Source organism: Hemibagrus wyckioides, linkage group LG19 (assembly GCF_019097595.1).
Source record: "Hemibagrus wyckioides isolate EC202008001 linkage group LG19, SWU_Hwy_1.0, whole genome shotgun sequence".
Taxonomy (NCBI): domain Eukaryota; kingdom Metazoa; phylum Chordata; class Actinopteri; order Siluriformes; family Bagridae; genus Hemibagrus; species Hemibagrus wyckioides.
In genome coordinates, this window is record NC_080728.1 from 2,212,081 (window position 1) to 2,225,093 (window position 13,013).

The 13,013-nt window shown below is 41.7% G+C and overlaps 1 pseudogene; it reads right to left on the reverse strand.

Annotated features, from left to right (window-relative positions):
- Nucleotides 1-324: 324 nt before the first annotated feature.
- Nucleotides 325-11,327, reverse strand: LOC131370453 (uncharacterized; annotated as a pseudogene).
- Nucleotides 11,328-13,013: the final 1,686 nt, after the last annotated feature.

The following is a 13,013-nucleotide window of genomic DNA, read 5'->3' on the forward strand; positions in this document are numbered from 1 at the left end:
AACAGACCAGTAAGAGTAACCAGTAAGTAATTAGCACTAGTAAATAAATCAAAATCCTTGGACTGAGGACAGGCAAAATAATCAAATGGATTATCAAGGCTTTCACTGTCTCTTTCATCTTTTCATGAATCTCTCTCTCTCTCTCTGCACATCTAGTTGCTCTGCAATATCAAAAACACATTCAATAATCTATACTTATCTTAATTGTGCAGCCATCAATTGTATGTCCCCATGATTACAGTCTTACTACTGATCTCATAAATCATAAAAGCACATATTGTTCTAAGAGTATAGCCTGCATGTTTAGTTTTGCTAAGCTTAAACTCAACCTAAAGGTTCCTTTTCTGACTCAAATGCTGAACTGTCCACCACCTCCAGTTCAGCAGCAGGAGCACTTGCAGCAGTAGTGCTGCTGCTTTCTTCTTCACCTTTAAAAAAAGAAAAAAAGAAAAGAAATTTCTGGTCAAATTTGGCAGTAGAAAATACTGTATCCCCATCTCTAAAACACAGTGCTAGTTTGTCATTTTCTAAGTGTTGCAACATGCTCTTTTAAAACGTCTATTGTTATATATATTTAAAAATATATTTTGTGAACACCATTAGCTTGCACAAAGTGGATTTTGTCAGGAAACACCAGAGAAGAACAGGCCATAGAGTATTTAAACCCCGGAAGGGGTATGTTTATTGATAACTGAAAAACGGGTGGAAAGAGGGAGAGTGGAGAATACTCAGCTTTACGGAGGAGACTGTGAGCCGGAGCTGGAGGGAGATGATGCCGTGCACGGAGGTGAGTAGAGTTGAGTTGAGTTATCGTGGAGGAGCAGAAAAAGGAGGAGAAGGTAGTAGTCGGGGCAAAACGGGAAGTAGCGGTAGCTATGGTGCTAATGCTGACAAATAATTACGTTTGATTTTAATCAGTAACCAACTCATATATTTGATTTCTCTCCTTTAATCTCTAAGACAGATCCGATTAAGGTTTAAGCATTAAAATAAAAACAAAGAGATGAGCTAGGTAAATTGAAATAAATTGTTTAATCATTAAACTCACTCAGTTATGCTTAATCAGATGATGATAATATAATAAGGTAATATAACTATCAAAATATAACTAATCCTTACCTACTCTCACTTTCATAAACAATGTTGCCTATATAATTATCATATTTAATCTACTGATTATCTGATTATCTAATAATCCTGTCAGTATTAAGCACCTGTCATAGTCAACAGCTAAACTTATGGTAAATAGATGAAATTAGCACAAAAATAGACATAGAATCTGAGTAGGTTGTTAAATGTAAAACCATGTAAGGAACCAGTTATAGGGAAAAAATGGAAAAAAGATATAAAACCACAAAAATAGAGGTGAGCAAAACTGACTGAGTCGTCGTTAATGGCTTTCTGGCTTTGGCGTAAACAACACAAAGGCATAAGATAGCATATCATACCATATCATGGAGCTGGCTCCATTTAGACTGAAAAAAACATGTTGACGAAATTCAGAATCCTTGTGCTTAGGGGCGAGAACACCATGACAGTCTAATCTGACATGACACTGACTTGAACGTTAATTTTAGAAAAATTAAAGTTAATATATTGTACAGAAATTTTATTACACCACCTATGCAAATAAGAAGTAGCTTACCAAGGTGAGAGGAAAATTGGTAAAATTCCTTGTGGCAAAAAGTAAAGAACAAAACAACAGGTGCCGAGACGGAAGTGTGTTTGGAGAAGATGTTATTGAAGCGCCAGGAGAAACGAGCAAAATATTATTGCAGTGGCTGATGTTAATGTAATAATAGGGAGAATACACTGAATAGGTGTAATGGAAAAATACAGACTTAAAAACATGAAGCAATGGAAGATTTAGAGAATTAAATTAAACTAGATCAAAATAAACTGACTAATCCTAGCCTAAATACATAAATAATAAAATAAAATAAAGTAAAAGACTAAATGAATAGTTTAAAGGTAAACTAGGTTAGTTAACCTAAATTAAAAAAACTAGACTAAGATCACAGAGGGATTTTAGCCCTTTTACTTTCACCATATTATCATTATCACATGAGAGAAAACTGAAGTAAAATAAGGGTAGGATCCTTTCCCTAAATAGTGGCAAAAAAAGTGATAACAAAAAGTGGTAAAATTCCTCAGGATTCTAAGTAAATGCCAGGCAGTCACCATGAACCACACAGGAACAACAAACAAGTACACAAACTAAAATACACAAAATATGGAACATGTGGGTTATGTAGGTTAAATTATAAGTGATAAATTAAAGGTGTAATGGGTGTAATGAAATAAATGTGGTTTTGGGCTAAATAAGTTCTGAAGTTTAGACAGATCAACAACTAATATGTGTTAATATTAAAACTTGCGACCCACAGAGTATATGAAGGCCACAGAAAGGTGGGGCTGTTTTTCAGGGGGAAAATTAGTGAACGTCAAAACAATCCATAGAAAAATAGAGCCCAGCAAGTTTAGGTAGCTGGGCTAGAAGGTATATACACTGGGGGATTTGTGAAGGGGGGTGTGCTTGACCACATCGATTCATGACTCTGTGTATTTGAGTGCCATTTCCGTTGATATTTTTTAATAAAACCGGTTGCTTCTTCTCATCCAAGCCTGGAGGAGTACTTTATTTCTTTGTTTTTGTCCTGCATTTTTGATCTGCACTATAAGACTTTTTGATAATATTGGTAATTGAAAAAGGCTCTAGAAACACCCTGAAGTGTCCACCCAGGGAGGGGCTCTGGGTTCCGACACCATGCTGTAGATGCGTGTGTGCAGGTAATAAATTTTTATTTATTCAGAAAAATCTTGACCCTCTAACACTTACACTCTCTATCCTACTTCTACGTTATCTACCTGATTTCTTTTATTTATTATATAAAAAGTTTGACCCACTAACACTAGTATTCTCTGTTCTATATATATTAGTTCTATATACTCTCTGTTCTATATATACTAGTATTCTCTGTTCTGTATATTGTTGCTTGTTTGTTGGTTTGATTTTATCTTTTGTACATTGCTGGATGAAAGCATCCATCTGACAAATGAAGACACCAAAGTATCGTGAGAGCGATTCGAGCACATATTCGAGCGCACACTTTTAAGTCACACTTGTGGTACTTTGACGTTCTATAGAACGTCGCAGAGCCGCTTCGAGACAAACACACCTATTACCTGCCTCTGGAAATGTCCCTGTGCTCCTGATGGCCAGTCCACCCCGTCTATATGTAAACATAAGACGTCAGCAGAAACAGACGTGGTGGTTAACTTGTTCACTGGTGGTTTAGCGAGTTTATTTTGAAAATGGTTATCTAAATTACAGAAGAAGAAACTGTCAGTGTGTGTCTGTGTTTGGCACATGTTCAAAACAGAACAGGAAGAATTTCTAGGACAAAACAAAGGATATCACACCATAAGATAATGTCATAAACAAATAGTATCACACACTCAGCCAAGGGCCAAAGTCAGCCCAGGCCAGAGCGTGAATATATCAGAATATATCAATGCACTCTAAGGTCCCAACAGGACCTGTGCATGCTCTTAAGGAGCATCAAAGACTCACTGCTCACTGGTCCATCCCACAGCCCTAACCCCACAGGACAGTCACCCTTTAAGGCTGTGCATGCCAGAGGTCAGAGGGTGGTCATGTCCAGCAAGAAGCAAGACCTACTTTGTTGTACAGAATGGAACTGCTAGTCTTGTTGTCTAGGATGCGTACGGATCTCCTACACTACAAGAAATGTACTGAAAAATACATCAGTAACAACAGAGAGGTCAAATTATGATCACAGCGACTGCTACAGTGGAGTACAAAATCCAATAGCATTATGTATTATGAACATCTGACAATTTGCGAGCAATTTCTAAACAAAAATAACAGGCCAAATTATCTCACCACACTGCTGCTGAGGCATTAGTCTACATCCACAGAAGCATAAGACCTGTACTAAAGTGTGTAGTAAAAAGTTTCTAAGCAACGGTTTAGTCTATCAAGCAACGGTTTAGTCTATCAGAATCACAATGAGAGCAAGTTCTAGAATGACCAAAGAATCTACAAAACCACTGTCTAGGAACGTAAACAGTCCTAGTCTTAGTTGGATTATCAATAAAGGCTAATACATAAGTTTCCTATATGTATATGTGAAAAAGTGAGATGAGGTGAGGCCCCCAAGGACTGCTGAGTTTCTCCTTTTTGAAGTTTCTTCTTCTGAATAATCTTGTTAATGTGGGGAGAGATGAGGCCTTTTACTAGTACTCCATCACCTGAGAGAAAAAGCGTGAGTTGGCTGCTCTGTGAGTAGAGGGAGAGAGGAAGAGACATTATCATGCCTAATGTTTAATTTTTACATTATAAATGTATTTACATACATTTAGGGACTATGGTCATACAGGAAATACCTAGGTTGATTATAATGATAAATTCTGTCAAAATGAATAGTAGGCTACTAAACTATTTATATAAAAAAGATGTCTTACTTTCTTTATTGTTTAATAGGGGCCGATTGTCACAGGCACAGCAACCTCAGCTGCGCCCCTGGCCACTGTTGATACCTGATGATGTAAAGTCTTTCGAGTAGTTTGAGTTTAGTACACCTGTCTGTTTTCTTTACTTTGTGCCTGCTTGCCTTAGTTCCCTTTTGCCTGAGTTAAGTTCTGCCTTCTGCCTGCCTGTGTCCAATAAAAGTGCATTGGATTTGCTCTCTGTCTCCGAGCGTGTTGTGACACTGATCGCCAAGAGAATCATTTTATAAGTCAAAAATTTTCACCATTAATGTTTTGTGTGTGAGTACAATATAAATAATGTAAGACTCAAATTCCACTGTTAAACAAACTTTTATTTTAAACTGACCTCTGTACCTGAAAATGTAAAATAAATCACTTGCACAGGATGTCTGTCAGAGACACATCCACCAAACCGCAGGGGTTTAGAATAGAAAAAGCAAAAAGCTTTCATGAACTGTGTGTGTTACATCACTATTTTCGCAAAATTAATATGTAATATAATTTTATAATTTTATAATTTTTATAACAATTATATGAAAATGGTGCTAATTTTCTGTGCAGCACAAATAACTAAAGTAGATCATTTTTATGCCTCCAACACTGTATTATAGCAGGGTAGAAATAACCATCTGTAATCATTACTTCTGTAATCCAAAAGGATGGAAAAATTGATAACACAATAGATACATGACTTATTTGGTACCCAGTTTGCAAGATTGGCACACATAACAAACATAAAAAATATATAGAGAACATTGTCCTCCATCTATCCATTCAATCACATCTATCCATTCATGGATACATTCCATGTATCCTAACTGTCCACCTCATCTGTCCTCTGATATGAAAACCACTGAGTTATGACCATATTGAGTCTAACATTAAACTAGCCTCCAGAGTCTGCTGGTCATTGCTGAGAGAAAATGTGTGGTTTAAAGTCAACTCATTTTCATGCTACACAGAATGTTCATGAAAATATGATAATCCTGACCTGAGCTAATTTACTGAATCAACCAACTCACATCTCCTTTCTTTCTTTTCATCCATGATGACATTAAAGTCATCTTTTGCTGTTTCTGGCATTTCATCACTGATTGTGCCGCAACCATGGTACGCTGTTCATTACACCTTTCAGTGAGATATTTTTAGCGAGTGTGAATGAGGTGTTCTTGGACGCAGACGCGTGCAGACTCTCTGTGTCCTGCTCAGTCCTGCTCCTCCGTGGTGATGACAGCACACGGTTAAAAAATCATAAACAAATGTAAAAAGTGGGGGGGACACAAATGGGATTTTGAAAAGTGGGGGGTACATGCCCCCCCATCCCCAGTGGAAATTACGCCCCTGCCCACGGGTGAGAGAGTGGTGATAGGAGCAGATTTTAATGGACATGTTGGTGAGGGGAACACAGGTGATGAGGAGGTGATGGGCAGGTTTGAGGTTAAGGAAAGGAACCTTCAAGGACAGATGGTAGTGGACTTTGCTAAGAGGATGGACATGGCTGTGGTTAACACTTATTTTTAGAAGAGGGCGGAGCATAGAGTGACTTACAAGAGTGGAGGTAGGAGCACACAGGTAGACTACATCCTATGTAGAAGAGGCAATCTGAAAGAGATTAGTGACTGTAAAGTGGTAGTGGGAGAGAGTGTAGCCAGACAGCATAAGATGGTGGTGTGTAGGATGACTTGGATGGTCTGTAAGAAGAGGTCAAAGATAGAGACAGAGAAGAAAACCAAATGGTGGAAGCTGAAAAAGGAGGAATATTTTGAGGAATTTAGACAGAAGTTGAGGCAGGCTCTGGGTGGTCAGGTAGTGCTGCCAGATGACTGGGAAACTACAGCAGAAGTGATCAGGGAGGCAGGAAGAACGGTGCTGGGTGTGTCATCTGGAAGGAGGAAAGAAGATAAGGAGACTTGGTGGTGGAATGAGGAAGTTCAGGATAGTATTCAGAGGAAGAGGTTAGCCAAGAAGAAGTGGGACATGGACAGGACTGAAGAGAAAAGACACGAATACAAGGAGTGAAGAGGGAGGTGAAGAGGGAGGTGTCTAAGGCCAAGCAGAAGGCATATGACGAGTTGTACACTAGGTTAGACACTAGAGAAGGAGAGAAGGACTTGTACAGGTTAGATAGGCAGAGGATTCGAGATGGGAAGGATGTGCGGCAAGTTAGAGTTATTAAGGATAGAGATGGAAAGGTGCTCACAAGTGAGGAGAGTGTACAGAGGAGATGGAAGGAGTACTTTGAAGAGCTGATGAATGAGGAAAATGAGAGGGGAAAAAAGAGTAGAAGGGGTAAACTCTGTGGAACAGGAAGTAGATAAGATTAGAAAGAATGAAGTCAGGAAGGCTTTGAAGAGGATGAAAATTGGAAAGGCAGTTGGTCCTGACGACATCCTGGTGGAGGTCTGGAAGTGTCTAGGAGAGGCGGCAGTGGAGTTTTTAACTAGTTTGTTTAACAGGGTTTTAGAGAGTGAGAAGATGCCTGAGGAATGGAGAAGAAGTGTATTAGTGCCGATCTTTAAGAATAAGGGTGACGTGCAGAGTTGCAGCAACTATAGGGGGATAAAGTTGATGAGCCATACAATGAAGCTCTGGGAAAGAGTAGTGGAAGCTAGGTTAAGGAAGATAGTGGAAATTTGTGAGCAGCAGTATGGCTTCATGCCCAGAAAGAGCACAACAGATACAATTTTTGCTCTGAGAATGTTGATGGAGAAGTATAGGGATGGTCAGAGAGAGCTGCACTGTGTGTTTGTAGACTTGGAGAAAGCGTATGACAGGGTGCCAAGAGAAGAGCTGTGGTACTGTATGAGGAAGTCAGGAGTAGCAGAGAAGTATGTCAGAGTGGTGCAGGACATGTATGAGAGGAGCAGGACAGTGGTGAGGTGTGCTGTAGGTCAGACAGAGGAGTTCAAAATGGAATGATGATGCCTATAGCCTGTAATGACTGATGCAAATGGACTTCAGACAGGTGCAGGGTAAAGGTACACTTGCAGCTAGACAGACGATCAGAACACTATAGCAGTAACCAATCACTGTGATAAACAGAGAGGTGAATTAATATCAGTGATTAAAAATATTATTATCATCATTATTAATAGCAGTATTAGAAGTAGTAGTAATAGTATTACATTAATATTAAATTGTTTTGAATGTAAACTCATTAAGTTACGAAATTGAACTGCTAACATCATTACTGACAGTAAAGTCCACCATGCTAATCGTGAACGTTAATTAGCTAGCTTTCTCTTAACCCGATTAAACATTACATTTCATCGATTGACAACAAAAAACATTACATTTGGTAGATTATCAACAAAAAAAAGACTAACGGCACAATGAGGACAAATAGTGGCATTGAGTTAAAAGTGATTTAGTTTGCATTTTAATTCCTTTCACAAGTGGATAACAAAGATTTGCTCTTCCCTTTTCATGAGCACGTGAAAAACAGGTGAATTCACGAAGCCAGGCTGTGCAGTAATCTTGTTATATCGGTGATGATTTTCCTGGGAGCGTGAGAGAGCTTGATTTGAGAGTTAATTTGACATGAAGGAATCGTAAGGTTACTCACGTAAGCCCGGTTCTCTGAAAACAGAGTGAGGTATCTCACTATGGGAAATGCCTCAGGCGTGATAGACCACGGAAGCACCAATTACACCACGTCTGTCCGCAGGGCAGACCAATCACAGCTCACCACCTGGGACCTATATATATAGCTGTGATCCCTGAAACGGCATTCTAAGCTCGCTCTTCCCCCGTGTAATCCAAGAAAGGAAGTCTGGTGAGATACCTCACTCTGTTTTCAGAGAACCGGGGTTACATGAGTAACCTTACGTTCTCTTTCAAACATTCACTCGGTATCTCACTATGGGAATGACATAGCCCACTCCTGTAGCACATGCTTTCCGAAGACTCCAGACAGACCTGGCAAAAACGAAACATAACCTTTTATTACACTCATAGGCCGACTTGGAGAACTGTATGAGCCAACGAAGGTGCAGTGACATCCAGACGGTAAAATCTGATGAATGTGTGCGGGGAAGTCCACCTGGCTGCTGCGCTAATATATCCCTTACCGAGACTCCTTTGAACAAGGCCCATGACGTAGCTATGGCTCGTGTAGAGTGAGCCCTTAAGCCCATCGAGGAATCGAGACCCATAGCTGTATAGGCTGACTCAATCGCCTCCACCATCCAGTGAGAAGGCGTTGCGAAGAGATTGGCTTACCTTTACTTTGCGCAGCCCATGAAACAAATAGTTGATCGCTCTTTCTGAACGATTGAGTCCTGTTAACATACTGACGTAGTGCTCGAACAGGACACAGCGTGTGCAATTCACGCTCCCTTTCTGAAGCAAATGGAGGGGGATAAAAAGCACTCAGTTCCAAGGCGGTGCTGCTATAAAATGAATCAACGACCTTGGGAACAAAAGCCGGGTTAGGCAGCAGTGTAACCTGTCTGCCATCCCGCCTAAAATGTAGACATGCCTGATGAACAGACAAAGCATGTAATTCACCCACTCGCTTAGCCGAAACTAAAGCAAGAAGCAGAACCGTCTTTAAAGATAAAAACCTGATATGAACAGTATCAAACGGATACTGGTTCAAACGGAGCCCGAGTTAAAGCACCTAGAACCTTAGATACATCCCATGACAGGATGAGCTGTTTCAATACCAGTCTCAGACGTCTCACTCCCTTCATAAAAAGGCACACGAGGGGATGCCCAACGGAAGCTCCTTCAAAGCCCATGTGGCAAGCTGAAATGGCAGCCAAGTAAACTTTAATAGTGGAAAATGCCCTACCAGTGTCCATTAAACTAAAAAAACAGAGAATGTCGGCCACCAAACATTGAAAAGGAATAACTCCTCTGCGCGCACCAGTCTTCAAAAACATGCAGCTTGCAATCATATAAAGAGCGTGTTGCCAGAGCTCTAGCACTCTGGATAGTGCCAATAATGTCCTGTGGGAGCCAGAGCGCACTCAAATTCTGCATCTCACGGGCCAGACCCAGAGGTTGAGCTGCTCCAGATGGGGATGAAATATTTGGCCGCCTGCTTGTGACAACAGGTCCAGGGATCTCCCTGTATTAGCTGAACAATTTCTGCCAGCCACAACATCCCTTGCCAACACGGCAATTAGGAGGAGAGATAACCCATTTTCTCTTATTCTTTGTAGAGTGGGAGAGATTAGACTCAGCGGTGGGAACGCGTAAAGCAGTACACACAGCCATGGGTGAGTCAGAGCATCCACACCCAAAGGTGCATTTGCATTTTCCTGCAAGGTGAAGAGATCTACGGCCGCTCTGCCGTACCGCTCCCAGATCTGATCCATCACCTGCGGATGGAGAGACCATTCTCCATATAACAGATTGCCCCATGAAAGGAGGGACATGTGTGACGCGCAGTGACTGGAAGCATGCTGCGCTCCAGACAATCAGCTTGCACGGTAGATTGTGCAATTGCACCAAGCGCGTCCATCCTTGGCCATTGATATACGCTACCACCGTTGTGCTGTCCGTTCTGACCAACACGTGGCATCCCCTTAAGAATGGCAGAAAAGGTTTCAGTGCCAGAAACACTGCCATCAGCTCCAATTGGTTTATGTGGAGTTTGCGGAGCTGGGGCGTCCAGCGGCCATTCACTGACCTGCCCTGAAAAATGGCCCCCCAGCCTGTCATGCATCCGTAGTCACCACTTTTCTCAGGGACACTCCTCCTAACGGAGTCCCCGAACGGAATAGGGAGGGGTCTCTCCATTGATGAAGAGCCTCCAAACATTCCTCCGTCACTCTCATGCGGCACATGAGATGGCGGCGAGGACATAAATGCCTCTTCGTGACCCACCGCTGGAACTCCCTCATCCTGAGTAAACCCAGAGGGACCACTGACAGTGAGGAAGCCATCATGCCCATCAGAGGGAGACATGTCTTGAATGGCACCAGATTTCCTTTGCGAAACTGAGCCAGACACTGATGAAATGCCGCAACTCTCCTCTCTGAGATCATAGCGTGGTGTGTCACCGAATTTATACAAAGACCCAGATACTCCGTCTCCTGAGAAAGACCCCCGTCTTTCTTTGGAATGAGAAAATAACGGGAGTAGAAGCCCTCTGAGTTTCCCCAACCAAAATTTGTCTTATAGCTCTTTTCTCCAACAGGGAGGCTATTTCTGTTCTGAGCACCCAGGCTGAATCGCCTGTTGCTACAGATGCTATAATCCCATTGAAGGGAGAGGGTTTTATAGCAAACTGCAGCCTGTAACCTTTCATTACAGTTGCCAGGACCCAAGGATGCACAGAACACTCTCTCCAAGACTCCTGGCAGAGAGCTAGCGGATTTTGCTGAACTGTCTCTATGGATGGTCTTTTTGTGCCCTCTAGTGGTCGGAGAAAAAATCGTCCGGGATCTGTCGGGCCCGGAGACCGATTTAATTCTCGGTTCAGTGATTTTTTGTTTTTTTGTTTCTGCGCCCTCGTCGATGAGCCTGGTTGCAACAGATAAAGACTTTTTATTATTGCATTCGAACCCAAAGTCTGAAGTGCTTTGTGACAATACACTTGTGAACTTGTGCAGTTTCCCGGACCACATACTTCTGGTGGAGTTTTCTGCACTTGAACATTTTTTGTTGTTGAGTGTAACACATGAAACATTGTGTGACGAGGGAAAGCCGAACTGCCCTGTACACGATCTAGAACAAAGTTGTCCAAAGACCACACTCGCCGCTTTTTTGCGGGTGGAACAGGTGTGGTGGATGGCGGACTCGGAGAAGGACATCACAGAGAACCCCTGGTGCTGTCCATCCTTCCCCTGAAGAGACCGCATTCTAGGTATCTCTCTTCTTCTTGTTAGAAGGGTGAGTGGACCTAGATTTACGAGGGAAATTTCTGTGGGACAGATGATTGAGCTTCTTTTACCGGAGGGGCTGCAGAGAGACATGGATTTTTGCCGGAGGAGACGGCCACCCAAAGCTTTCTTTCCAGAATGCTCGCTGGAATGACTCGGCAATGCAAGCAGCACTCCGCATCCACAAGCGCCACTTGCGTGTGCTTGACACCCATGCAAGCTATACACATCGTATGGGAATCTCTACCAGAAATCATAAACCCACATGCTGCGGGACAAGACCGGGAAGCGGTGACTTTCCCAGTCTCCGGTGCCATATTGGACCCTGACATGGTATGCTGAACAGCTCTCCCTGACGGGTTAGCTATCTTAAACTGCGCTATTAAAAGCGGGGCAGCTCAGTAACGAGCAGTGCGAAGAAAATAGCAACTGCACTACGTTCGGCAACGCTCACCTTAACAGTGCATCTGTGAACTGGAGCAGTGCAGCTGTGGTGCTGAGGAAAATGTCTTCACGGGGAAGAGAACAACAATGCCGTTGACCTCATGGAAAATTCTACATGGTTTATTCGCATATGTTACGTTTAAGTAAATTTAACAGGCAGCAAAATTTATTTTTTTGAGTGTATGCAACATGCAATGAGTCCACATCATATTTGGGGCTACTTGTTGGACAAGCGCTATTAGTCCACTGTTTAATCCGGCCATGGATCTCACGCCATCAGTATACAGCGTGATACATTTTGCAAATGTAATGTTCTTGGAAAAACTTATCAATTGCTTTGAAAATTTCAGAGCTTGTTGTGCATTCAAACAGCTCTTTACAAAACAAAAATTCTTCCTGCATTTCATTTCCATCTGCAAAGCATTCAAATGCCAAAAGCTGCGCATCCTGCATTAGATCTGTAGTCTCTTCCAGTTGTAATGCAAAGGCCTCTGCCAGAATCAGTTTCTCTACCAATTGTGCTCTCAAATCAAAAGCCATTTCATCAATCCGCCAATCGATGTTTGTATCTGACAACGGAATAGTTTTCAGTTTATTTACACAGTCATCATTCCCAAACATTATTTTGCACATATCAGTGGCTGCAGGCAATATCAGATCTTCTGATTTGATATGTTTTTTTACAGTGAGCAAGCCTAAGAGCCACCTGATATGGAGCTTTCAAAGCCAGCTCACCAACTTTAGCTGATTTTCACATTATTGTCAGTTGCCCTTTGAAAGATTTGAGGCTAGTAATTTAAACATAAAACTCGAATAAAAGATTTTTTACTGGCACAGGAGATCATTACTGGGGCACGTGCCCAAGTAAAATGGGTCTAGGAATCGATTATACGACATAAAACAAAATAAGTACAACATCGAATAGAGTATTTTAATATTCATGGCCATACATGTAAGTGAACTTACCAAAAATGAAATGAACAATGCTGCTTCCATTGTTCTAAATTCTTGCAAAAACGTAAGAACTTCCAACTATAGGCCAATATCAAACCTGCCCTTCATTTCCAAGATCCTAGAAAAGGCTGTAGCACAGCAGTTATGTTTATACCTACATAGGAATTTCATTCCTGAAATCAGGCAGGATTTAGGCCTCATCATAGCAATGAGACAGAACTGGTTAAAATGGTGAGTGCCTTTTACTGGCTTCTGATCAGTGTTGTG